The sequence below is a fragment of the Saimiri boliviensis genome, chromosome 5 (assembly GCF_048565385.1).
Source record: "Saimiri boliviensis isolate mSaiBol1 chromosome 5, mSaiBol1.pri, whole genome shotgun sequence".
Taxonomy (NCBI): Eukaryota; Metazoa; Chordata; class Mammalia; order Primates; family Cebidae; genus Saimiri; species Saimiri boliviensis.
The window spans coordinates 133368264-133393631 of NC_133453.1; the positions used below are offsets into that span (position 1 = coordinate 133368264).

The 25368-nt window shown below is 43.6% G+C and overlaps 1 long non-coding RNA gene and 1 pseudogene across 1 annotated transcript; both read left to right on the top strand.

The window, feature by feature from the left end:
* The first annotated feature begins 6131 nt into the window (after positions 1-6131).
* LOC141584655 (uncharacterized) lies at positions 6132-25363 on the top strand. The gene is made up of 3 exons (XR_012517832.1): positions 6132-6440; positions 21161-21260; positions 24995-25363. It is a non-coding gene; the product is annotated as an uncharacterized LOC141584655 (long non-coding RNA).
* LOC120368260 (small nucleolar RNA U13) lies at positions 22332-22426 on the top strand (annotated as a pseudogene).
* Positions 25364-25368: the final 5 nt, after the last annotated feature.

The following is a 25368-nucleotide window of genomic DNA, read 5'->3' on the forward strand; positions in this document are numbered from 1 at the left end:
CAGCCAGGTGTAGTGGCAAGCACCTGTAATCCCAGCTACTTGGGAGGCTCAGGCAGCAGAATCACTTGAACCTATGAAGAGGAGGTTGCAGCGGGCCAAGATTGCACCACTGTACTCCAGCCGAGACAAGACAGCTAGACTCCATTTTCCCCAACACCCACCCCTCCACGCACACAAAGCAGCAGCAGCCAGGCATATTGACACTATTATGTAATCCCAGCTACTTGGAAGGCTGAGGCCAGGAGATTGCTTGAGCCCAGAAATTTGAGACTAACTCAGCAAGTGGCAAGACCCTCTGTCAAATAAAAGAAAAAGGAAAAAGCTCTCAAACCGCAATCCTAACTTTGTACCTTAAATTATTAGAAAACGAAGAACAGCCTAAACCCAAAGCTAGAAGGAAGAAAATAATAAAGGTTAGAACAGAAATAAATGAAATAGAAGATGGGAAAACTGACATAACTACCAAGGAAATTGAATCAGTGACCAAAAACTTGACAAGAAAGAAAAGTACAAGCACAGATGGCTTTAAGGGTGACCTGTACCAAACATTTACAGAACCAATACCAATCCTGCTCATCTTCAAAAATTTCTGAGAAAAGAATACCTCCAAACTCATTCTGTGATGCCAGCATTACTGATACCAAAGGCAGACAAAGCAGCAGAAGAAAACACAGCACTATCCTTGATCAATACAGATGCAAAAGTGCTCAAGAAAATACTAATAAGGAGAATTCAACAGTATCATAGATGAATTATACAACATGATAAAGTGAGAGTTCTTCTGGAATGCAAAGGTGGTTACCATAAAAACATTAATGTAAGATCCCACGTTAACAGAATGAAGGAAAGAAAACACATGACAATTCGTTTCAATTAGTACAGAAAAAGCATTTAATGAAGTTTAATATCCTTTCATGATTAAAAACATACTGACTAGAAATTGAAACAACCGCAACATAATAAAGGTCATATGAACAACCTCCAGCTAATATTCTCAATGATGAGAGACAAAGTTTTCCAAGATGAGGAATAAAACAGTGATGCCTGCTTTCACAATACTGGAAATCCTAGCCAGAGCTATTAAGAAAGAAGGAAAAAGAAAAGGCATCCAAATTGGAAAGGAAGAAGTAAATTTTCTCTGTTATCAAATGACATGATCTTCTTTGTAGAAAATCGTGAAGACTGCCTAAAATAAACTGTTAGAACTAATAATTTGTCCAGGTTTCAGGATTATGAAATCAACATACAGAAGTCAGTTGCATTTCTACACACGAACAGTCAACAATCCAAGAAGGAAATTAAGAAAACAGTTCCTGCTGGGTTGGTTGTGGATGCCTATAGTCCCAGCTACTTGGGAAGATGAGGCAGGAGAATCACTTGAGCCTGGGAGGTCAATGCTGTCAGTTTTTATAATGATTATGCCTGTGAATAGCCACTGTACTCCAGCCTGCACAACACAGTGAGACACCATCTTAAAAAAAAAAAAATTCTGTTTACAATAGCATCAAAAAGAATAAAATAGGAATAAACGTAACCAGGAGGCAAAGACTTTGGCAGGATTTAAAGTTCCAGAGACTGGTTGTGTAACAAATGTAAAATACAAAAAATCTTGTATTTATAGATTATATGGCTTAGTTTCATTAAGTTGCCAATAGGACACAAAGTGATCTACAGGTTTAGCGTAATTGCTCTCAAAATCCCAGTGACATTTTTTCTTCAATTATAGAAAAATCCACCCTCATAAATTGCGTAAAGTTTATATGCAATTTCAAGGGATCCCAAATGGCCAAAGCAGTCTTGAAAAAGAATAACAAAGTTGGAAGGCTTTTACTTCCAAATTTCAAAATGTATTATTAAATGCTACAGTGGTCAAAAGTGTGGTATGGCAGTAAATACCTACAGAGAGATCAGTGGAATGGAATAGTGTGCAGAAGGAAACCCTTACACATACGGTCAAATGAGTTCAATAAGGATGCCAAGACTTTTCAATCACGGAAGGGACAGTCTTTCAACAAATAGTGTGGGAAAACTAGATATCCACAGGCAAAAGAATGAACTTAAAGCCTTACCTTATACCATGTTAAAACACACAAACAAACAAAAAAACCTCAAGGATGAATCAAAGACCCAAGTGTAAGATCTAAAACTATACAACTCCTGTTTTTTTGAGATGGAGTCTCACTCTGTCGCCCAGGCTGGAGTACAGTGGCATGATATCTCGGCTCACTGCAACCTCTGGCTCCCGGGTTCAAGCAACTCTCTGCCTCAGCCTGCCAAGTAGCTAGGATTACAGGCACCCACCATCACACCTAGCTAATTTTTGTATTTTTAGTAGAGACAGGGCATCTTGGCCAGGCTGGTCTTGAACTTCTGACCTCTTGATTTACCCACTTCGGCCTCCCAACATGCTGGGATGACAGGTGTGAGCCAGCATTCCAAGCCGACAGCTCTTACAACATAGAAGAAGAGCTTCCTTTGGCAATGATTTCTTGGATATGACGCCAAAGGCTCAAACAACAAAAGGAAAAGTAGACAAATTGGATTGCATCAAAGGATACTATTAACAGAGTGAAAAGGCAACCTGCAGAATGACAGAACAGAGGTGCAAATTACATGTGACAGAGTTCCCATCTAGAATAGATAAAGCACTCTCACAATGCAACAAGAAAAACTCAACTAACGCAGTTCAGAAATGTGCAAAGGACATGAATAGACAGTCCTCCAAATAAGAGATGCAAAGGGTCAATCAGCACATAAAAAGATGCTCTCCATCACTAATTATTAGGGAAACAAACCAAAACCACATGGAGCGGCTGGGCCTGCTGGCTCACGCCTGTAATCCCAGCACGCTGAAAGGCTGAGGTGGTGGATCACTCAAGGTCAGGAGTTTTAGACCAGCCTGGCTGACATGGTAACACCATTATCTCTACTAAAAATAGAAAAATTAGCTGGGTGTGGTGGCACATGCCTGAACCTGGGTGCTGGAGGTTGCAGTGAGTCAAGATTGCACCACTGCACTCTAGCCTGGGTGACAGAGTGAGACTCCATCTTAAAAAAAAAAAAAAAAAAAAAAGAAGAAGACAATCTACATGGAGAGGCCACCTCAGACTCATTAGAATGGCTGTAATCAATATAGAAAATAACAAGTGTTAGCAAAGATGCTGAGCAGTTGGAACCCTTGTATACTCTTACTGGGAGTTTAAAATGGAGCTGCAGCTATGGAAAACGGTATGGCAATTCACCAAAAAGGTAAAAATAGGCCAGGCATGGTGGCTCACACTTGTAATCCCAGAATTTTGTAAGGCCGGGGCAGGCGAATCACTTGAGGCCAGGAGTTCGATACCAGCCAGGCCAACATGGTGAAACCCTATCTCTACTAAGTAAACACAAAATTTAGCCAGGTGTGGTGGTATAGGCCTGTAATTCCAGCTACTCGGGAGGCTGAGGGATAAGAATCGCTTGAACTCAGGAGGCAGAGTTTGCAGTCAGCCAAGATTGCAACACTGCATTCCAGCCTGGGTGACAGAGCGAGACTCTGTCTCAAAACAAAGAATTACCATATAATCCAGCATTTCCACTTCTGGGTGTGTACTGCCTACAATTCAAAGGGCCTCACACATTTATACACTGATGTTCATAGCAGCATTGTTGAGAGTAAATTCTGACTTGTGAGAGAAATCATCTTGTTTGCTGAGAAATCGTATTGAGAGCGGTGACAAGGGAAACCTAGTGAGCCCCCCAAAGCAGAAAACTGCCCCCAAAGTAGAAAACTGCGCAAAACGCTATTAAACAGTAACCAATATAAATATGTCTCACGCCAGATGAATTAGTTCTTTGAACACAGGATATATGACCCTTTCCTTTGTGCCCTTGTAAAAAGCATTTTCTAGTTTGTCTTTAACCTACAGTAAACACATACTAGCTGCCTGGTTAGTTTACCTTTAACCAATGAAAAAACACAGAGCATCCGCTTGTAAAACTTGTCACTGTAAAGTCAAAGATAAATACGTAGGTCAGAGTTTGCTCTGGACTCTCAGCTGGAAATGCTGTGAGACCCCTGGTACTCCACTCTGAACCCACCTTTTGCTCTCTATCTCTGTCTGTTTCTTAATTCCTTCAGCACCACATGGGTTGGGGGTCTCCATGACTGAGCTGGTCTTGTTATTCATAGCAGCCAAAAAGATAGCAGCAACCCAGTGCCACCGACAGATAAACACACAAATGTGGTCTCTCCATACAGTCAAATATTATTCAGCCTTAAAAAGGAAGGAAATTCTGACACATGCTAGCACATGGATGAACCTTGAGGATGTTACGCAAAGTAAAATAAAAAAATAAAATAAAAAATATAAAAATAAAATATAAAAAAATAAAATAAAATAAAAATATATATATATAAATAAAAAAATAAAATAAAATAAAATAAAAAAAATAAAAAGAGAAATGCTGTATGATTCCACTTATGTGAAGGACCTAGAGTAATCGGATTCACAGAGACAGAAAGTAGAGTGGTGGCGGCCAGGAGCTGGGAGAACCAGTAATGGCTTATTGAATGGGGACAGAGTTTGTTTGGCAGGATTCAGTGAGTTCCAGAGTTTGGCTGCACAAAAATATGAATGTACTTACACTGAAGTATGTACTTTAAAATGGTTCTGGTAAATTTTTTGTGTTTTACCACATTGAAAATTTTTGACATTGGAAATGCATATCTATTGAGCACCTCCGTGCTGGGCATGATGATACGATTATGAACACCGTAGTTATAAAAAACACTCTTGGAGAGGTACAATTCTAAGTTTAAAAACTAGCACAGACAGACAATAATAAACACAGACCTACAGGATTCAGATAGTAGGCTTATTAGAGATTATAGATTACAGAAGGGAACTAGAAATTATTAAAATTACTAATCACTAAATTTGTAGTTCAGTAATTTGGCCAATTACCTAATTTACTAATTGCTGAAAATTACATACTGAAAAAGAACCAGAATGTAGTAGAAAGAGATGGCAGAAAAGGCTACCTAAAGCCCATCTTTAAGACAGTGCTCTTAGCGGATGAGGGATAGAAGGGCACTTCCTGGCCAGGCGTAGTGGCTCATGCCTGTAGTTCCAGCTACTCAGGAGGCTGAGGCAGGGGAATCACTTAAACCCAGCAGGCAGAGGTTGCAGTGAGCCGATATTGCACCACTGCACCCCAGCCTGGGCAACAGAGCGAGACTCCATCTCAAAAAAATAAATAGTAGGGTGCAGTGGCTCACGCCTGTAATCCCAACACTTTGGGAGGCCGAGGCGGGCCGATCGCTTGAGGTCAAGAGTTGGAGACCAGCCTGACCATACCCATCTCTATTAAAAATACAAAAATTAGCTGGGTGTGGTGGCAGGCATCTGTAATTTCAGCTGCTCAGGAGCCTGAGGCAGAATTGCTTGATCCCGGAGGCAGAGGTTGCAGTGAGCCACTGCACTCTAGCCTGGGTGACAGGGTGAGGCTCCATCTCAAAAAAATTAAATAAATCCCATCTTTTAAACAGTTCTCCTAGCAGAGGAGGGATACAAGAGCACTTCCTTACCCTGGTAGCTCTGAGTGTCCAGTCTGTGCCCTTGACTACCACACTTGATGGGCAAACAGTAGAGCAGCCTCCACTGCAAGCTGCACTGAAGATCCCACCCACACAGTGAGAGTTCCCTTTAGCCTGCACTTCCGGTTGGATGCATCCCGACCTCTCGATGCATCATGTGCTAAGGTTCCACCCTCCCCTGGGCTGGGAAGTATGTCTTGGTCTTCTGTCTCCAGGGTGCTGGTGGCAGAGCCTGACATGGAGTGAGTGCTCCACAGATGCTTGTTCAAGTTCCTAGGAACTCAGCAGGCTGGGCCTAACACCACTGCCTGCAAAGGCCTGGCAGGTGTAGGGGCTCATCGACCTGGCCCTGCTGCTCTTACACAAAGAGGAGAGGGAGCTGGGTGGGGGTGGATGGAGTTGCCCTTTTAATAAGGAGGGCCAGAGGCTGTACTAGGGGCACCGGCATAATATTTTTCAGGAAACAGCAGGGGCCCCTCCCCTCTGGGGCCCATGGCCTGGCCTTACTTCTCTCTTCTTTACAGTTTGAGATTTTGTCTAAGCCAGGGCATTAGGCTGCCAAAGACTTCAAACTCCTTCACCTCTACTCTAATTCCAGCTCCTTGATAAGGGCAAGATTCTTGGCTGGGACAGAATAACCAGCACGGAATGCCAGGAAACTCAGAACGGCATGTGCTTCAAATGCAGGAAGAACAGCTATTTGCCATTGCGCTCAAAATACTTCTGAGGACGTGAAACTCTCCCACTGGTCTGGGTAATTCCCCCCCTTCCTCCGTATCTCCACTGTAAACCAAGAGACAGCACGGCCAGCGAGTCCCAGCCCTGCAGAGAGAGCTCTACCCGGCTCCTGTTCATGCCCAAGGTATTTATTCACTTATTCAACAGCCATGTGGGAAGCCACCATGTCAGAACACTGACTGTGTGGAGGGGGACAGGAAGCCAGGTTCTCAGCTGCCTGGTCCTAGCATTCCCTGCCTGATCCAGGGATCTCCTGAGGCAGGAAGTTGTTTGAGGGGAACTGATAGCTCTTCAGAAGCCCAGGCAGAGAGCTGCTCTCTTTGGGATAGACACACTGGGACTGAATGCTTGGGAGGGTCTCTGTTTTGGTAGGGGTACCCGAGAATTCAGGCCCCCAGGCTAGAGCATTCAAAGTTTTTAAAATTTCTTTTGGAACATAACCTTTTCGTTTGAGTTTTCAACTGAAAAATAAAGCTAGCAGAATCCAAGAATATGTCTCTGGATTGCTGGGGCTGATCATCCACTCAGGAGATGGGGAGCCGTGGGCAGCTATGGAATCTCCTCACCAATAGAGGGTGCCCTTGAGCCCTCTTTGGGCTGAGACTTCGGTAGGAGATTGTAGGGTCCAGATTCCAGAGCAAAGGGCCAGGTGTCAGCCACCGGGACTGAGGCAAGCTGAAGGCCAGATGCCAGACTTGGCTGTCCCTGACCTGGTGCACAGCAGGTACTAGATGAAGTTCAGAAGAAAGAACACCAGGGCAAATGGGAATGAGAAGGTTCATCCTCCACATTCCCACGCTGGAGGGAAGAGAAGGGAGGTTGGCTGGGATCTGAGTGTTTCCTATGGTTACAGTCTGAAGACCCCGAGCCCAGGCACTGCTCTCAGTGCCTTGAAAGATGTTTGATCTTAAGCCTTACAATAGTCCAATGAGGAATGGATGATCTCCTTAATGAGGGAAGAAACAAAGGCACAGAGAGTTGAGGGGATTCCACCAAGGTCATATAACCTACAAATGGCCAGGACGGTGCTGATGCAGGCCTGTCTGCCTCCCAATGCTGCCCAAGCTCAATCACCCCCCACCACTTCTGCTTTTGCAATAACAGCCTTATATCACACATTCTACCTGTTACTTTATGAAAGGAATTCAAGTAAACTTTAGCTATATCCCAAGCCATAATAGGTAGCTCCTGTTCAAAATACCCTGTAAATCAGGTCATGCAAGATCAGATATGCAGCCACAATTGTTACAGGTGCTGTGCTAGCCACTGTTTTGGGGGAACTCAGCCTATAAGTATGAGTGAAGAGACAACTCACAAAGAAAAGCAAATCACTAGCGTGCAGGGGACCCTGAGCAATTCAGAGTCAGAGGCAACCAGAGTGTGCAGCCACCTGACCTGCTGTTTTCCCAATATGCTTAATGGATCCATGATGTCGGGTCCACAAAAGAAATGCAGAAGCCTTCCCTTCCTGCCTCCCACCCTCTGTGGGTCAAATATTTACCAAAAACACAGCAGTGGACTGGACCCCAGCAGAGATACAGAGAGAGAAAAACAGTTCTCCCTTCTCAAGGCAGGTTGGACAACATCAATATTTTGCAGTTAGGATGTGCGGGTGTAGTGTGTGTGCATGCCCAGAATTTAAAGAAAAACAGATGGGAGAGGGAATGATTCCAGAAGAAAGACCAATAAATATTCATATCTACAATGTACACTGAACTGCAGCCTAGACAACATAGCAAGGCTCTGTCTCCATAAAACTTTAAAAATTAGCCGGGCATGGTGGCACATGCCTATAGTGTCAGCTACCCAGGAGGCTGAGGAGGAAGGATCACTTGAGCCCAGGAGTTTAAAATCACAATACACTGCGATCACATCACTGCACTCCAGCCTGGGCATCAGAGCAAGGCCCTATCTCCAAAAAAAAGCAGGACATTTACAGAAAAATCAATATATGAAAACACAAAATAAAATATTAGCAAATAAACCCCAGTGGGACTTAAAAAAAAACTTACCTAAACCAAGAGAGATGTGTACAGTGTGAAAAGGATGGCTCAAAATTAGAACTTTTCATTTTATTTATATTAATATGTTGAAAATCATCATCATCGATGTTGAAAAGGCATTTGAAAAAATTTACAAAATTTAAAAAAGAAACATCAAATTAGAAAGAGGAATACTTCCTTAAATTATACACAATAAAGAAAATTAAACCCAGAAACGTCCATCAAGCCAAAGCCCAGCATCATTTGTAAGGCATGGAAGCAATAGAAGCTTCCATCAACCTTTGGAACAAAAGAATGCCCTCTGTTACCACTATTATTTCGGAGGCCCTAGCTGACGCAACTAGGCGAGGAAAGTAAGACATTAAAGAGAAAAGCAGACGGTGAAATAGTTATATTTACTCTGAAAAGTGAGACAGATTTTGCTAAGGAGTTAAGTACAAAGGAATATACTAAACAGCCTTCCTTTTTCTTAATTTTTAAACTATAGAGATGGGGCTGGGAACAGCTCATGCCTGTAATCCCAGCATTTTGGGAGACCAAGACAGGTGGATTGCTTGAGGCCAGGAGTTTGATACTAGCCTGGCCAACATGGCAAAACCCTGACTCTACTAGTAATACAAAAATTAGCCAGGTGTGGTGAAACACCTGTCATACCAGGTACTCGGGAAGCTGAGGCATGAGAATTGCTTGAACCTGGGAGGTGGAGGCTGCAATGAGCTGGAACTGCACTACTGCACTCCAGCCTGGGCAACAGAGCAAGACCCTGTCTCTAAATAAATAAATAAACAAACAAACAAACAAATAGAGATGGGGTCTTATTATGCTGCCCAGGCTGGTCTCAAACTCCTGGGCTCAAGCAATTCTGCCTCAGGCTCCCAAAGTGCTAGGATGACAGACCTGAGCCACCACACCTGGCCTCTAACAGTCTTCCTATATACAAAAAACAAGCAGTTAGAAAACAGAAGAAAACATCCCATTTGCAACAGCACACCCCAAAAACAAACAAAACTCTCAGAAATCGATATGCAAAAATATGCACACACCATCCATATGAAGAAATCTTTCAATGAAACACTTGGAATGCAAAGAAAACCACAGCTGCACGTTATCAAGAAAGATTCAACATTAAGAAGATGTCATGGCCGGGCGTGGTGGCTGACACCTGTAATCCCAGCACTTTGGGAGGCCGAGGGGGGTGGATCATGAGGTCAAGAGATCAAGACCATCCTGGTCAACATGGTGAAACCCTGTCTCTATTAAAAGAACAAAAAATTAGCTGGGCATGGTGGCACGTGCCTGTAATCCGAGCTACTCAGGAGGCTGAAGCAGGAGAATTGCCTGAACCCAGGAGGCGGAGGTTGTGGTGAGCCAAGATTGCGCCATTGCACTCCAGCCTGGGTAACAAAAGCGAAACTCCGTCTCAAAAAAAAACAGATGTCACGGCCAGATGTGGTGGCTTACACCTGTAATCTCAACACTTTGGAAGGCCGAGGTGGGCGGATCACAAGGTCAGGAGTTTGAGACCAGCCTGAGCAGTATAGTGAAACCCTGTTTCTACTAAAAATACAAAAAAATTAGCCGAGCATGGTGACCTGCATCTGGAGTTCCAGCTACTTGAGAGGCTGAGGCAGGAGAATTGCTTCATCCAGCAGGCAGAGATTGCAGTGAGCAGAGATTGCGCCACTGCACTCCAGCCTGGGTGAGAGTGAAACCCCATCTCAAAAAAATAAGATGTTACTATCAATATCAAGTGGGGGTATGTGGAAATGGAGCCTTCACGCATGCTGGGGGAACATAAGACAGCATGGCCACTCCAAAAGACAGTTTGGCAGTTTCTTAAAAGGTAAATATAAATTTACCTTATGGAGTCGGATACTGTGGCTCAGACCTGTAATCCCAGCATTTTGGGTGGCCAACATGGGTAGATAACCTGAAGTCAGGAGTCTGAGACCAAACTTGGCCAACACGGTGAAACCTCATCTCTTCTAAAAATACAAAAAAGTAGCCCAATGTGGTACGGGTGCCTGTAATCCCAGCTACACAGGAGGCTGAGGCAGGAGAATAGCTTGAAAGTGGAAGGTGGAGGTTGCACTGAGCTGAGATCACGCCACTGCACTCCAGCCTCAGTGACAGAGCCAGACTCTATCTCAAGAAAACAAAAAAAAATTAGGTGTGGTGGCACATGCCTGTAATCCCAGCTACTCTGGTGGCTGAGGCAAAAGAATTACTTGAACCCAGGAGGTATAGGTTGCAGTGAGTCAAGATCATGCCACAGCACTCCAGCTTGGGCAACTGAGTGAGACTGTCTCCGAACAAATAAAGTGTCAACATCAGTGGCTCTTTGTATACTCACAGAATGGTGCATCCGTCACCACAATCAATTTTAGAACATTGTCATTTCCCCAACAAGGAACCCTGCTATCCTTGGTCATCACCGCTCCCAATTCTTCCTTCCACCCCCAGCACTAGGTAACCAGTAATCTGCTCCCTGTCTCTCTGGATTTTCCCATCTGGGCATTTCCTATAAATGGGATGATACCGTATGTGGCCCTTGGTGACTGGCTGCTTGGACTTGGCATAAAGTGTCAGGCTTACCCACATGTGGCCCATGTCTGTGCCTCATTTCTTTTCACTGCCTTATTGCCCAAGTGGTGTCATAAGCACTGCAGGTGAACTGTGAAAAGTTAGGGTGTGTGTTGTCATCCCTAGAACAATTGCTAAAGAAAGCACATATAGTTAAAAACATAGAGCAAAAAGATACAGCCAAAAAGCTACTAGAGATGAAAGGAAATGTGAAGAATCACTCCATTTATCCAAAAGAAGGCAGGAAAGGAGGAACAAAAAACAAAAGAGAAATAGGCCAGGCACGCTGGCTCACTACTAAAAATACAAAAAAAAAAAAAAAAAAAAAAAAAATCAGCAAGGTACAGTGGCACACACCTGTAATCCCAGCTACTTGGGAAGCTGAGGCAGGAGAATCGCCTGAATCTGGGAGGCAGAGATTGCAGTAAGCCGAGATCATGTCACTGTGCTCCAGCCTGGGTGACAGAGCAAGACTGCTTCAAAAAGAAAAAAAAAAAAAAAAAGAACACCAAGGGCATAAGTTAGAAATTCCACTGAACTGTAAGTGAACTAAACACTCGAAAGTGAGATAGTGAGATTGAATTTTAAGAAACACAAACGAAAACATGACCCATCTATCTAATGTGTAGAAGAGGCACCCTTTAAATACAAAAACATAGCTAAGATGAAAACAACAGGATGAAAAAAGATATCTACGTAAACATTAGTTATAAGAAAGCTCTATTAACATTAGATAAATAGATAAGTAATATGTGGGCTTCCTACTTCTTTGACAGAACAATTAAAAACTGAGAATAAGAGGTTGGTGCAGTGGCCCAGGCCTGCAATCCCAGCACTTTGGGAGGCCGAGGAGGGCAGATCACCTGAGGTCAGGAGTTCAAGACCAGCCTGGCCAACATGGTGAAACCTTGTCTCTACTAAAAATACAAAAATTAGTCAGGCACGATGGCGGGTGTCTTTAACCCCAGCTACTCGAGAGCCTGCTGTGGGAGAATGGCTTGAATCTGGAAGGCACAGGTTACAGTGAACCGAGATTACGCCATATACTCCAGCCTGGGAGACAGAGCGAGATGCCATTTGAAAAACAAACAAATACCAGAGAATGGTACACTTTAAACTGCTGCATTTTGTGGTATGTGAATTACATGTCAATTTCTTAAATGACTGGTAGGAGAAGGAAGGCACTGAAAATTCTATTTTGGTTTTGTAATTAAACAAGAGATTTCTTTCTTTCTCCCCCCAAAATGTCCCCTTTCAGTTTCTGCAAACTTTCTCCTTCCCTCCCATATCCATCCACCCAAAGGAACTTTTATCTGTTCCCACCCAACCAGATTAGAAGCCTTTGTTTGTCCTTTAATTTGAGGCCTGGTAGGTAAATTAGAAGTCCCAAGTCAAGAAAGAGTGGCATTCCAGAGCCCTGTTCCATCTGAGCCTCCCATGCCCCATGACTCACTTTACCCCATAACACGCCTCTCCTCTGGTTAACCACCTGAAAGAAAGAATAAACTTATTTTTCTTATTCACCAATAATTTACATAAACCAAAAATTGCGAACAAGGGTGTCCTTAGCAACCTGATCTCATTCTCTTCAAATATCAATTGCCCTCCAGTAAAGGGATCGTCTTTCCAGACAACATCAATTCACTTGGAAATCTCACTTAAAACAGAAAAGTTAAGGTTTGCAAAGGTTTGCTGTGGGCAAAGCATTTGCAGGACTGCATGGGGCTGAAGGTCGAAGTCAAAGAAAACAAGGCATAAATTATTTTGCTCTCATTTCATTTGTCTTTGTATGCCCATGGTTAGTGATCAGCGCACTGACAAAAAATCTGCTTTTGAAGTTTTTTTTTTTTTTGGAGACAGAGACTAGTTCTGTAGCCCAGGCAGAAGTGCAGTGGCACAATCTCAGCTCACAGCAATCTACATCTCATGGGTTCAAGAGATTCTCCTGCTTCAGCCTCCTGAGTAGCCAGGATTACAAACACCCATCACCACGTCTGGCTAATTTGTGTGTTTTTAGTACAGGCGGAGTTTCACCATGTTGTCCAAACTGGTCTCAAACTCTCACAGGAGAAACATCATGTGATCTGCCCACCTCAACCTCCCAAAATACTGGGATTACAGGTGTGAGCCACCTCGCCTGGCCAGGTCAATTTTCTCTAATGGAAGTAACAAAACAGGTATAATTCAAAAATCACAGATACATCAAAAATCTTAAAACAGTGTCAGAGGCCAGGGGCAGTGTCTCATGAGTATAATCCCAACACCTTGGGAGGCCAAGGCAGGTGGATCACTTGAGACCAAGGGTTCGAGACCACATTGCCTGGTCTTCTGGGTTTTGCTCTGAACCTTGTGATAGATGATTAAGTCATGTGTCCAAGCTCAGGGACTTCCTGTTGTACACAGATGAAGCTCCCTGGAGCACCCCGCTCCAATCTCCCTCCCTTCAACTTGTCCCAGTGTATCATATTCAGCCCAGACCAGGGTAAGCCCCACTCATGTCATCAGCCTTGCCTAGGCCAATGGCCTAGAAGATCCCCATCAGCCCCCACAAAGGGCAGGGTGACTCAGTTCACCCACAGGGTGCAGGCCAGCTGCCTGCCTTGCACTGTCTCCAGACCTGGGCCAGTGTACAAAGTACATAGCCAGGGCCCTGTGCTCAAAAGGGTCCTTAATGCTTGCTTGAATGCTCTGCTGCTTTAATCTTTTTTTTTTTCTTTTTTGAGACATAGTGTCTCACTGTGAGCTAGGCTAGAGTGCAATGGCATGATCTTGGCTCACTGTAACCTCCACCTTCCGGGTTCTAGCAATCCTCCTGCCTCAGCCTCCTTAGAAGCTGGGATGACAGGCACCCACCACCATGCCCAGCTAAGTTTTGTATTTTTAGTAGAGGCAGGGTTTCACCATGTTGGCCAGGCTGGTCTTGAACTCCTGACCTCATGATCCACCTGCCTCGGCCTCCCAAAGTGATGGGATTACAGGTGTGAGCCACTGCGCCCAGTCCATTTTAACCTTAATTTCTGAAAATTATTGATCTTTTTTTTTTTTTTTTTTTTTGAGATGGAGTTTCACTCTTGTTACCCAGGCTCGAGTGCAATGGCGCGATCTCGGCTCACCGCAACCTCCGCCTCCTGAGTTCAGGCAATTCTCCTGCCTCAGCTGTTCTTTTTTTGTGATGGAGTCTTGCTTTGTCACCCAGGCTAAAGGGCAGTAGTGCACTATTGGCTCACTGCAACTTCTGCCTCCTAGGTTCAAGCGATTCTCCTTGCTCAGCCTCCTAAGTAGCTGGGATTACAGGCATGCACCACCATACCTAGCTAAGTTTTTGTATTTTTAGTAGAGACAAGATTTCTCCATGTTGGTCAGGCTAGTCTTGAACTCCCGACCTCAGGTGATATGCCTGCCTTGGCCTCCCAAAGTGCTGGGATGACAGGTGTGAGCCACCGCACCCGGCCGATACATTTGTTTTTTTAAGCTCCTAAGTTTGTGGCAATTCATTACGCAGCATTACCAACTCTGACCAGAATTCTCAAGCACCAACCCCGGCTGTCATACCTGTTGAAAATGCCAAGTCCTCACATGCCTCTCCAGGCCTCCAAGAGACATCCTGTGGTCCCATCAGCCTCCTAAAGGCCCCTTAGGGCACTGTCACTACTCTCTGCAGGAGCCACATGAGAGCAGTGAGGAGAGGAGTGGCTGTGGAATTTGAAGCTTCTAAGTCCTGGCACCCCAGGGCCTCAGGTGTCTTACCCAGGTGTGCTGTTAACATGGTGTATTACTTGACGTTAACCTTGGCTGGCTGTCTGGGGCTGTCTGTCAGGTTTTGCCACTGTAAAGTTACTCTTTTATCCCTCTTTCCATTCTGGAAGAAAGTCACTGTGCACAGGCCACACTGATGGAGGAGGCATCCTCAAATTTTGTTTACTGAGTTTGGCAACTCTGCCTGTCACACCAGCACATTTCAAGTACTCCATAGATCCATGAGGCTGCTGACAATCACATTAGACAGTGCAGCTCTACTCTAGCACATCAAGGAAACCTAAGGGCCCACACATCAGTCTCTCAGGTACCACTGTACTATTGTTTACTTAACAGTTTTCTGTAAAAGGGCTCACTTTTTTTTTTTTTGAGATGGAATCTCTCTCTGACACTCAGGCTGGAATGCCATGGAGTGATCTGAGCTCACTGCAACCTATGCCTTCTGGGTTCAAGCGACTCTTCTGCCTCAGCCTCCCAAGTAGCTGGGAATATAGGCATACACCACCACCACATCCAGCTATTTTTTTTTTTTTTTAGACAAAGTTTCACTCTTGTTACCCAGGCTGGGGTGCAATGGCGCAATCTCGGCTCACCGCAACCTCCGCCTCCTGGGTTCAGGCAATTCTCCTGCCTCAGCCTCCTGAGTAGCTGGGATTACAGGCACGCACCACCATGCCCAGCTGATTTTTGTATTTTTAGTAGAGATGGGGTTTCACCATGTTGACCAGGATGGTCTCGATCTCTTGACCTCGTGATCCACCCGCCTCAGCCTCCCAAAGTGCTGGGATTACAGGCGTGAGCCACCACGCCCGGCCCCCTAATTTTTATATTTTTAGCAGAGACAGGGTTTCACCATGTTGGCCAGGCTGGTCTCGAACACCTAACCTCAGGTGATCTGCCCCCCCTCAGCCTCCCCAAGTGCTGGGGTTACAGGTGTTAGCCACTGAGCCCAGCTGAATTTGCATTCTTTATCAAGAGTCAAACTCGAAGGATTCTCATTTCAGATTCTGCCCAAACCACCTGAATCATTTTTTGGACTCAGCTGGCTATCTCCTTTTCCTCGACACTTTCATGTCTTTACCAAGTCTTCCCTCTGTACTTAAAGAGTACTCCCCAGCAGTCTAGCCATCACCCTCAGGTTCACTATAAACTATACAGGGGGCCCAATTCAAAAGGCCCTCCTAAGCAGGGGGCTCCTTTCATTTGAAAACTGCTACAGGCCACGTGTAAATTCAAGACACTGCCTTTGCTTGTATATTTCCACTGTCTTCCAGCCTAAAACCCAGCCAGCCCGAACACTGACTGCCCATGCATGTTACCTAAGACCTCATGCTGGGCAGGGATATTGAGATAAGTAAGACACAATCACACATCACTGGAAGCACCTCCAACAGAGACAAAGATAGCAACAGATGATTTCAGAACAGTGTATGTGCCTGTCTACAGAGATCCACTCTCAGGAGGGGAACATTGATTCAGTTCCCAAGAACCTACCAGGTACGACCCTTCAAAGGAAGAGTAGTCTCCACTTCACAGACTGACTTTCTAGGCCAAATTCAAACAGGAACCAGCAGGACCAGGACTGGACCCCAGGTTTGGCTGACATCACTATCTCCCTTATTGCAAGGAGGCAGAGGCCCCTTGAAGATGTCCTTTTGCACAAGTTCCAAAGTATCTACTAAATGTGGGTCATTATGGTTGAAAATGCATTTTTCCCCTTGTCCTTGCAGCTGCTCTGTAAGTATGGGCTGTGGCCTGATGTTCATCTACCCCAGCCCTAGCCAACTGCTGGCAAACAGATCACAGGGTTGTGACTCTTGGAATTGGAAGCCATTCTACACACAGTGTCTCTTCTAGGTGCTTTTTCTCATCAACCGTTAAACCACAAACAGGCCAAGTAACAAATCACCCAGTTCCTTCACACGGTCATTCCTTCCCCATCTCGCTTCGCCTGATGCAGAAGAATTTGTCAGTCAAACTTAAGCATTACAAGAATATGCAACAGAAAGAATTAAGAGAACTCAGTAATCCAAAAGCTGCTAAATGAGGGTTTTCTGCATTTTGGGGGGTAATGTAAAGCAGTTCCAAGAAAAGAAGTCACAGCCTCTGCAGCTTATTTTGAGTTCTTAGAAAAGAGCCAGTGTCGAAGGGAAAGCAGCTCTGCCCCAGCACACAGACTCCATGGTCTGGTGGGGGGTGTCTGCTGATAAACCAGCTTGGATTTGGCACCAGAAACCAAAAACTTCTGACTTATATTTCCAGTTGGTGATATCACGGAGAAAACACAAGCCAAAGCGTGAAAATTAACTCAAACATTCAGAGAAACCACACAGCTCAGCTAACATGCTGTGGTGACACCCTTCCATCACTAAGTCACCAGCAGTTTTGAGGTGACTGTCAGAAAAAACACAGTGGCCTCCTTTTCCTACCCCACTCCCCACATTCCTGAGATGTGTTATCACTCAGGTAACCATATCAGCTGAACCAGCATTTTTCAATGGACATTATTTACCAGACGTTGGGGGAGGACGAATGGGGCAGGATATGGTACAGGTGGTTTTCGGCAGCTTGGGTCTGCTTTCTGACATACAAGCAGGTTTCACCACAGTAGGGCAGACTTTAGGTTAAGATCTCAGGAGTCTACTACACATCCAGCTCATATACTACCAGGTGCCCTATAATAATTTTGTGAAAAAGGTTTGCCTTTTATTATTATTATTTCTTTTGAGACAGAATCTGGCTTCATCTTCCAGGCTGGGGTACAGTCGCACAATCTCAGCTTACTGAAACCTCCGCCTCCTGAGTTCAAGAAATTCTCATGCCTCAGCCTCCAGAGTAGCTGAGATTACTGATGTGTGCCACCATGCCTGGCAAATTTTTTTCTATTTTTAGTAGAGATAGGGTCTCACTATGTTGCCCAAGCTGGTCTCAAACTCCTGGCCTCCAGTGATCAGTCTGCCTGACATCCCAAAGTGCTGGAATTACAGACATGAGCCACTGCACCCAGCCATTGTGACTAAATTTTAACCTAAGAATTCTGTAACAGAGATCTCATTGTCTGCACCAAAATTTAATTTCAATGTAATCAAAAGAAACTCATCGACTGACCCAGCCAGGGAGAGTGCCTAAGGAGAAATGATGATGAAATGGAATGCAGTGTCCCAGATGAGACATGGAACAGGAAAGGACATTAGGAATAACCCCAAGAAATCTGAATGCAGTAGAGACTTGGGTTAATAAAAGCATCTCAGTATTTGTTCATTAATTTTAACAAACGCACCATACTAATGTAAGATGTTAATAATAGGGGAAGCTGGGTACAGGTGCATGGGAACTCTTTGTATAATCTCTGCAATTTCTGTCTGTGTGTGGGGGGGGAGGGGCAGGGTGTGCGTGCGCACTTGTGTAGACAAGCAAGAATGTACTGATACTCCCAGCAATAATGATTTTGTGCCTACCAAGTGTCACATACCATGTAAGTGATCTGCACATATCTTCATTTATTCCTCACACTAGTGCTATGAGCTGGGCATAATCTGCATTTTACAGATAAAGAAACTGAAGAACAGAGATGCTACGTACCTTGCTCATAGTCACAGGGCAAGCTTAGTGGCAGATAAAGGGCTCAAATTCAGGTTGACAGGACAGCTCAGCAATATTGCCTCAAATATCCCAGACTGTGAACATAAAACAGTTCAAAACAAGCTGCATGAGGGCCATGAAAACAAAGCACACTTTCCAATCTGCCGAACATTAAAAAGAGGAGTTTAAAAGCAGAGCACATGCCAGGCACAGTGGCTCATGCCTGTAATTCCAGCACTTTGGGAGGCCAAGACAGTTGGATCATGAGGTCAAAAGACTGACACTATCCTAGCCAACACGGTGAAACCCCATCTCTACTATAAATACTTTTTTAAAAAATTAGCTGGGCATGGTGGCATGCACCTGTAATCCCAGCTACTCAGGAGGTTGAGGCAGGAGAATCGCTTGAACCTGGCAAGTGGAGGTTGAAGTGAGACAAGATCATACCACTGCACTCCAGCCTGGCAACAGAGTGAGATTCTGTCTCAAAAAAAAAAAAAAAAAAAAAAAAGCACAGCACACCCAAAACACAACATTCAATGCTGAAGAGGATGTCCGTAAGTCCACCAATATCACCATACATTCTGTGCAATCAAGAAATTTACTTTGATGGCGGTGGGGTGGGGTGGGCTCCAGTGTGTAATTCTAGCACTTCGGAGGCCAATGCCGGTGGATTACCTGAAGGTCAGGGGTCTGAGACCAGCCTGGTCAACATGGCAAAACCCCATTTCTATCAAAAATACAAACTTAGCATGGCATGGTGGCACACTCCTGTAACCCCAGCTACTCGAAAGGCTGAGCTGGAGAAATGTCTGAACCTGGGTAGGGGAGATTGAAGTGAGCTGAGATTTTGTCACTACCCTCAGCCTGGGAGACACAGTGAAACTCCCTCTCAAAAAAAAGAAAAAAAAAAAAAAAGGGCCAGGCGTGGTGATTCACACCTGTAATCTCAGTACTTTGGGAGGCCTAAGTGGGTGTATCACCTGAGGTCACAGTTTGAGACCAGCCTACATCATGAAGACACCTAGTTTCTACTAAAAATACAAATATATACATATTTAAATATATGCATATATACAGATATATACATGTACATACATACATATATATATATTTTAGCCAGGCAGTGCCACTGCTACCCCATTCATCACCAATGTTTGTTGATGTCTCTTCCTCTTTTTTTTTTTGGGAGATGCAGTCTCACTCTCTGGAGCCTCCCAGGCTGGAATGCCATGGTGTGATCTTGGCTCACTGCAACCTCCACCTCCTGGGTTTAAGTGATTCTTCTGCCTCAACCTCCCAAGTAGCTGGGACTACAGGCATGCATTACCATGCCTGCCTAATTTTTGTATTTTTAGTAGGGATGGGGTTTCACCATATTGGTCAGGATAGGCTCGAACTCCTGACCTCCAGTGAGCCACTTGCCTTGGACTTCCAAAGTGCTAGGATTCCAGGCATGAGCCACCATGCCCGGCTTTTTTTTCTTTTTTTTTTTGAGTTGGGGTCTCCCTATGTTTCCCAGGTAGGCCCTCAAGTGATCCTCCCACCTCAACCTACTGAGTTCCTGAGATTACAGGTGTCACCTTGCCTGGCATCATTTTGTCACCACAGACCCCTCTCACTCCCTTACATAGGAAGTCACTGAGAACCAGAAAAGCTTGAGCCAAGAACCAAGGAAACTGATATTTGAACTCATTTCTGTTGGGTGCCAAACTTCTCTGTGCCGCCTTCTGTGAAAACTGGAGGTGGCAAGATACAGTGGCTCACACATATAATCCCAGCATTTGAGAGGCCTAGGTGGGTGGATCACCTGAGGCCATTGCACTCCAGCCTGGACAACAAGAGTAAAACTCTGTCTTGAAAAAAAGAAAGGAGAAAGGAAGAAAGAAGAGAGGGAGAGAGAGAAAGAGAAAAAAGAAAGAAAAAGAGAAAAATAAAGTAAGGAAGAAAATCAGAGGCTTTGGTCCCTTAGTCTGCCACACTCTGGAGTAATTCTGTCCCTGCTTCAATGTGATCGCCTTGAGGTAAAGTCTGGGTCTCCTTCCTCTTGCGTGCCCTCCCTGGCCTGTCTGTCCCACACTAGCTGCTCAATGAAGGCTGGCCCATGCAGAGTATGGGTTTGAGGCATCCCAAGACTTGGAGTTGTAGAAGATATGAGTGAGAAGCCTTGGAATGCTCTGCCCATCAGGAAATGTGTCTATCCCAGAGTTCAGCCGAGAAGCTGTGCTCCCTCTGACGCCAGTGCTCAGAGCTCCCCTACCCAGGGTGGAACCTTGGATGGCCAAGTATATTGGTTCAATATTTGCCTTGAGTAACTGGGTGCAGTGGCTCCAGCCACTGTTGGATCTGTAATCCTAGCACTTTGAGAGGCTGAAGTGGGTATTCAGAATATGATAAACATAATATCTGAAATGTTTTGAGTGTAACACAAAATTTGAAAGCAATTTTTAAAATTAAATGTAATTCCATTACATCAATATAAAAAATTCCCTCATGGCAAAACATGGTAAGCAAAGTCAAAGGACAATTAACAAACTTAAAAGCAATAGTATAAGCCATATCGCCAAGAGCTAATATGCGTAATACAGCTAAAGCTCCTACATATCAATAATAAAACAGTAACCATATAATAGAAAAATAGGTAGCATATAGGAACAGTGAGCTCTAAGAATTACAAATGATTCATTCACATGAAAAGATGTCCAAACTCTGTCATAAGAGATATATAAGTTAAAATCAGAATAAAATAACATTTTCACCAATCAGATAAACTCTAGTAGCACTCTGTACTGTTGAGTGTATAAGGAAATGGACACACTAAAACCTTGTTGGTGGAAGTACATACTGACAAAATGTTAATGGAGAACAATTTGGAAATGTGGGAGATGATGTATTTACATGTACATATTACGTACTTCAGCACAGATATAACAGGAAAAGTGGTGGAGACTACTAAAGCATGTTACATTCAGTCGATGGAGTGAATACTCTACAGCCATCGCAAAGAATGAGGCAGTCCCGTAAGTACCAAGATGAAGTGATCTTTTAGATACCCAGAGCAGCAGATCTTTTTCCTTGTTGGCTTCACTACTGGTAGAGTCATCTTTGGTAAGGTAATGCAGAACATGTAATCCAAGAATATGACCTCCCATAAATACTGAAGAAGAATTGAAAGCTATCAATTGGAGAAAGAGCTTTTTATAAAGCAGTGTAAAAATCTACAAATTACCTAGAAAACAGAACATCCTGCAGAAAACTCAAACTAAAAACATCCAAAACAGAATTCTTTACTGCACTTGCATGCTAACCTGTCTCATCATCCTACCAAATCTGCTTCCTTTCCTCCTCAGAAAACCCCAGAGAGCTCAGACATCCATAAGCTCATGATGTTAAAAGCAGCCAGAGGGTGATTAACTCACGAATCCCCAAGTGTGTTCTCAGATCATCCACACACTTTACAGACTTGCTGCCATCATTAAAGTGACATCCTAACTCCTTATTCTGCCCTAAAAGATCAAGGCCCTTTCCACCTCTCTAGCCTCATCTACGACTATTTCTTCTCTGGATACCTTCCAACATTTCATACTGACTGTCTCCAACACACTAAACTCACTTCCACCCCAAAGGCAACGCTTTTCCACCTCCATACTTGGAATGCACACAGATACTTCACCATTCATATCTCAACTCAAATAACATCTTCAAAAGCTTCCCAGACCTCACAATCTACAGAAGCATACCCTGGTGAGAAGCTGCTGGTGAGGGGAATGAATCAGGAGCCCTTTGGCCGCAATAAGTTTAGAAATGTATTAGGTATTCAAGTGAATATTTAATTCACTTATCATAGACCCCATTTTACTGATGTTATGGTACTTATCACTATCGAAAATTATCTTGTAAAGTTCTTTACTTCTTTATTATATATGCTAATAAAATTCATTCATTCATTCATTCCTGCTATGCCTATCAGAAGCATTAGCCCAAATAAGAACTGTGATCTTTTCTTATTTCACTTGAAAGCATTCATTTCCGGGTGCCTGGTACTACTGGTTAAAAAGTACCCATGGGCATTTTTTTTTAAGTCTATTTTAGTTCTTTTTTAATTCCTAAGTGTGACGATTGAGTTTCCACACTCAAACCTACGTTGTGAACCTTTTTACAACATCAGCACATTACCAGTCTGACGTTTAAAAATAAAGGTTAATTTCAACTGTCCTATTAATTTTACAAGATTCCAAACCTTTTTCCTTAAACCTTTTTACATCAGTACATTACCTATCTGATGTTTAAAAATAAATTTCCGGCTGGGCGTGGTGGCTCAAGCCTGTAATCCCAGCACTTTGGGAGGCCGAGGCGGGTGGATCACGAGGTCAAGAGATCGAGACCATCCTGGTCAACATGGTGAAACCCCGTCTCTACTAAAAAATACAAAAAAAATGGCCGGGCACGTGGCTCAAGCCTGTAATCCCAGCACTTTGGGAGGCCGAGGCGGGTGGATCACGAGGTCGAGAGATCGAGACCATCCTGGTCAACATGGTGAAACCCCGTCTCTACTAAAAATACAAAACATTAGCTGGGCATGGTGGCTCGTGCCTGTAATCCCAGCTACTCAGGAGGCTGAGGCAGGAGAATTGCCTGAACCCAGGAGGCGGAGGTTGCGGTGAGCCGAGACCGCGCCATTGCACTCCAGGCTGGGTAACAAGAGCGAAACTCCATCTCAAAAAAAAAAAAAAAAAAAAATACAAAAAAAATTAGCTGGGCATGGTGGCGCGTGCCTGTAGTCCCAGCTACTCAGGAGGTTGAGGCAGGAGAATTGCCTGAACCCAGGAGGCAGAGGTTGCGGTGAGCCGAGATCGCGCCATTGCACTCCAGCCTGGGTAACAAGAGTGAAACTCTGTCTCAAATAAATAAATAAATAAATAAATTTCCATTTCAACTGTCCTATTAATTTTACAAGTCTTCAAACTATGCTTCTAAAAAACTGAAAAATTCAACTACTGGCCCGCCTTATTATTATGAGATTTCTATTAGATATAATATCAACTTATCAATTTACATGAATATTGTTGATTTTGAGATGGCATGGCCTGTCACCTTATAATAGTACACTTTTTGATAAGGATAAGGTGAATATTAAAAGTATTTACTTTTAACGATTAAATTGGGGTCTCTAATATCTTACTTTTGGGATACTTAGCAAATAGTCACTTACATAATATACTATCTACATGCACCAATTTAAACATTTTTAATTCCTTTATTTTTTCTAGAATTTCAAAGTTTTCAGACACTGCTACCAAAAAAATCACAATAGATTTTTTACCTGGTTGTTACACATTACAAATGATCTCATAGTAAATCATTAATCACTGGGATGTACATTTTATAAGGACAGAGATACTTATCCAGTTTGTTCATTGTACCCCCCAGCACCTACTCCCGGCATACTATCAGCTTAAAATAATATGTGTTGTCAAATACCTGCAAGCTCTTGTTCTGTCTTATGGAGATCAGCATATTACTTCCACATTTAGAGCATACTGCTGATACGTGTAATCTCTTCTTGCTATTGCTTGATGCCATGAAAATATTAAGGATGATCTGAACAGCAATTCTAAATCACAAGTTCTTGACTTTCAAGTTAAACAGTGATATGTGGCAAATGGGTGGCAAGAGATCAACATAGATTTTCGCATAAGGTGTGATCAACATAGACTCTCTTATGTTGTGCTAAGGAGGCAAGACTCAATATGGAGTCTGGATACACAGACTGCTCTAGGGCTAGGGAGAAAGCCATCAACAGAAAACCGTCTGTCTGTGCATGAGAGTATCAAATTTTATACTGATGCCAAGGTGAATGTTAAATAGTGCTACATGGCTGATAACGAACATTGCCATAATAAAGTAGAAGCACCCATTGTGAATCATAAAAAAGCAGCTCAGTTTTTGGTGTGCTGCAAGTAATTTATACTAGTGAAAATTAAAATAGTCAAGTTCATGAACAATCATTCATGAATAATCAAGATTATTCCTAAGACATTACTCTTGCCCTCACATTTCTAAGAAAAAAACAGCAGAGATACAACTAGTTTGCTGGGAACTACATATAACACAGTGAACACGAGTGGGAATGTGTGTCATGTGAATGCCACCTGTCATGTCAAAGCGGGCTGACACTGCAGGTCTGAAGCAAGCAGCTCTCTACCACCTCACAAATCCTAAATACAAATCCCTGTTCCATCTTCAACCAAGTAACCTCTGGCATTTATAACCTGTTTTTTTTTTTTGTTTTGTTTTGTTTTGAGATGGAGTTTTTGCTCGTTATAACCTGTTTTTGTTTTGTTTTGTTTTGTTTTGTTTTTTGAGACGGAGTTTTTGCTCGTTACCCAGGCTGGAGTGCAATGGCGCAATCTCGGCTCACCACAACCTCCGCCTCCTGGGTTCAGGCAATTCTCCTGCCTCAGCCTCCTGAGTAGCTGGGATTACAGGCGTGCGCCACCATGCCCAGCTAATTTTTTGTATTTTTAGTAGAGACGGGGTTTCACCATGTTGACCAGGATGGTCTCGATCTCTCGACCTCGTGATCCACCCGCCTCGGCCTCCCAAAGTGCTGGGATTACAGGCTTGAGCCACTGCGCCCGGCTATAACCTGTTTCTTAATATGAAAATAAGAATAATCCCTGTCTAGATTTGTAAATCATAAAATTTATAAAGAAAAAGAAAAGTAAACATATACTTCTGATCCTTTGATCAGCATGGTCTGCCTACCTGGCTGGCTGGACTGAGGAGGAACAGGTTCAGAACCCACTGGGAAAACTCCAATACAAGGTAAGATGACAAGTAAACAGGCCATTATTTAACAAACAAATATGTATTATACCACTTTTATAAAATATGCATTATACCACTTCACACCCACCAAGATGCCTATAATCAAAAAGATAGTAATGGGTGACAAGAATGTAAAGAAACTGGAACCCTCACACATTGCTGGTGAGAATGTAAAATGATACAGTCCCTTTGGAAGACAGTTCCTCAAAATGTTAGGTATAGTTATCATATGAGCCAGCAATTCCACTCCTAGGTAGACACACAGAAAAAGTAAAAACAAATCTACACAAAAGCTTC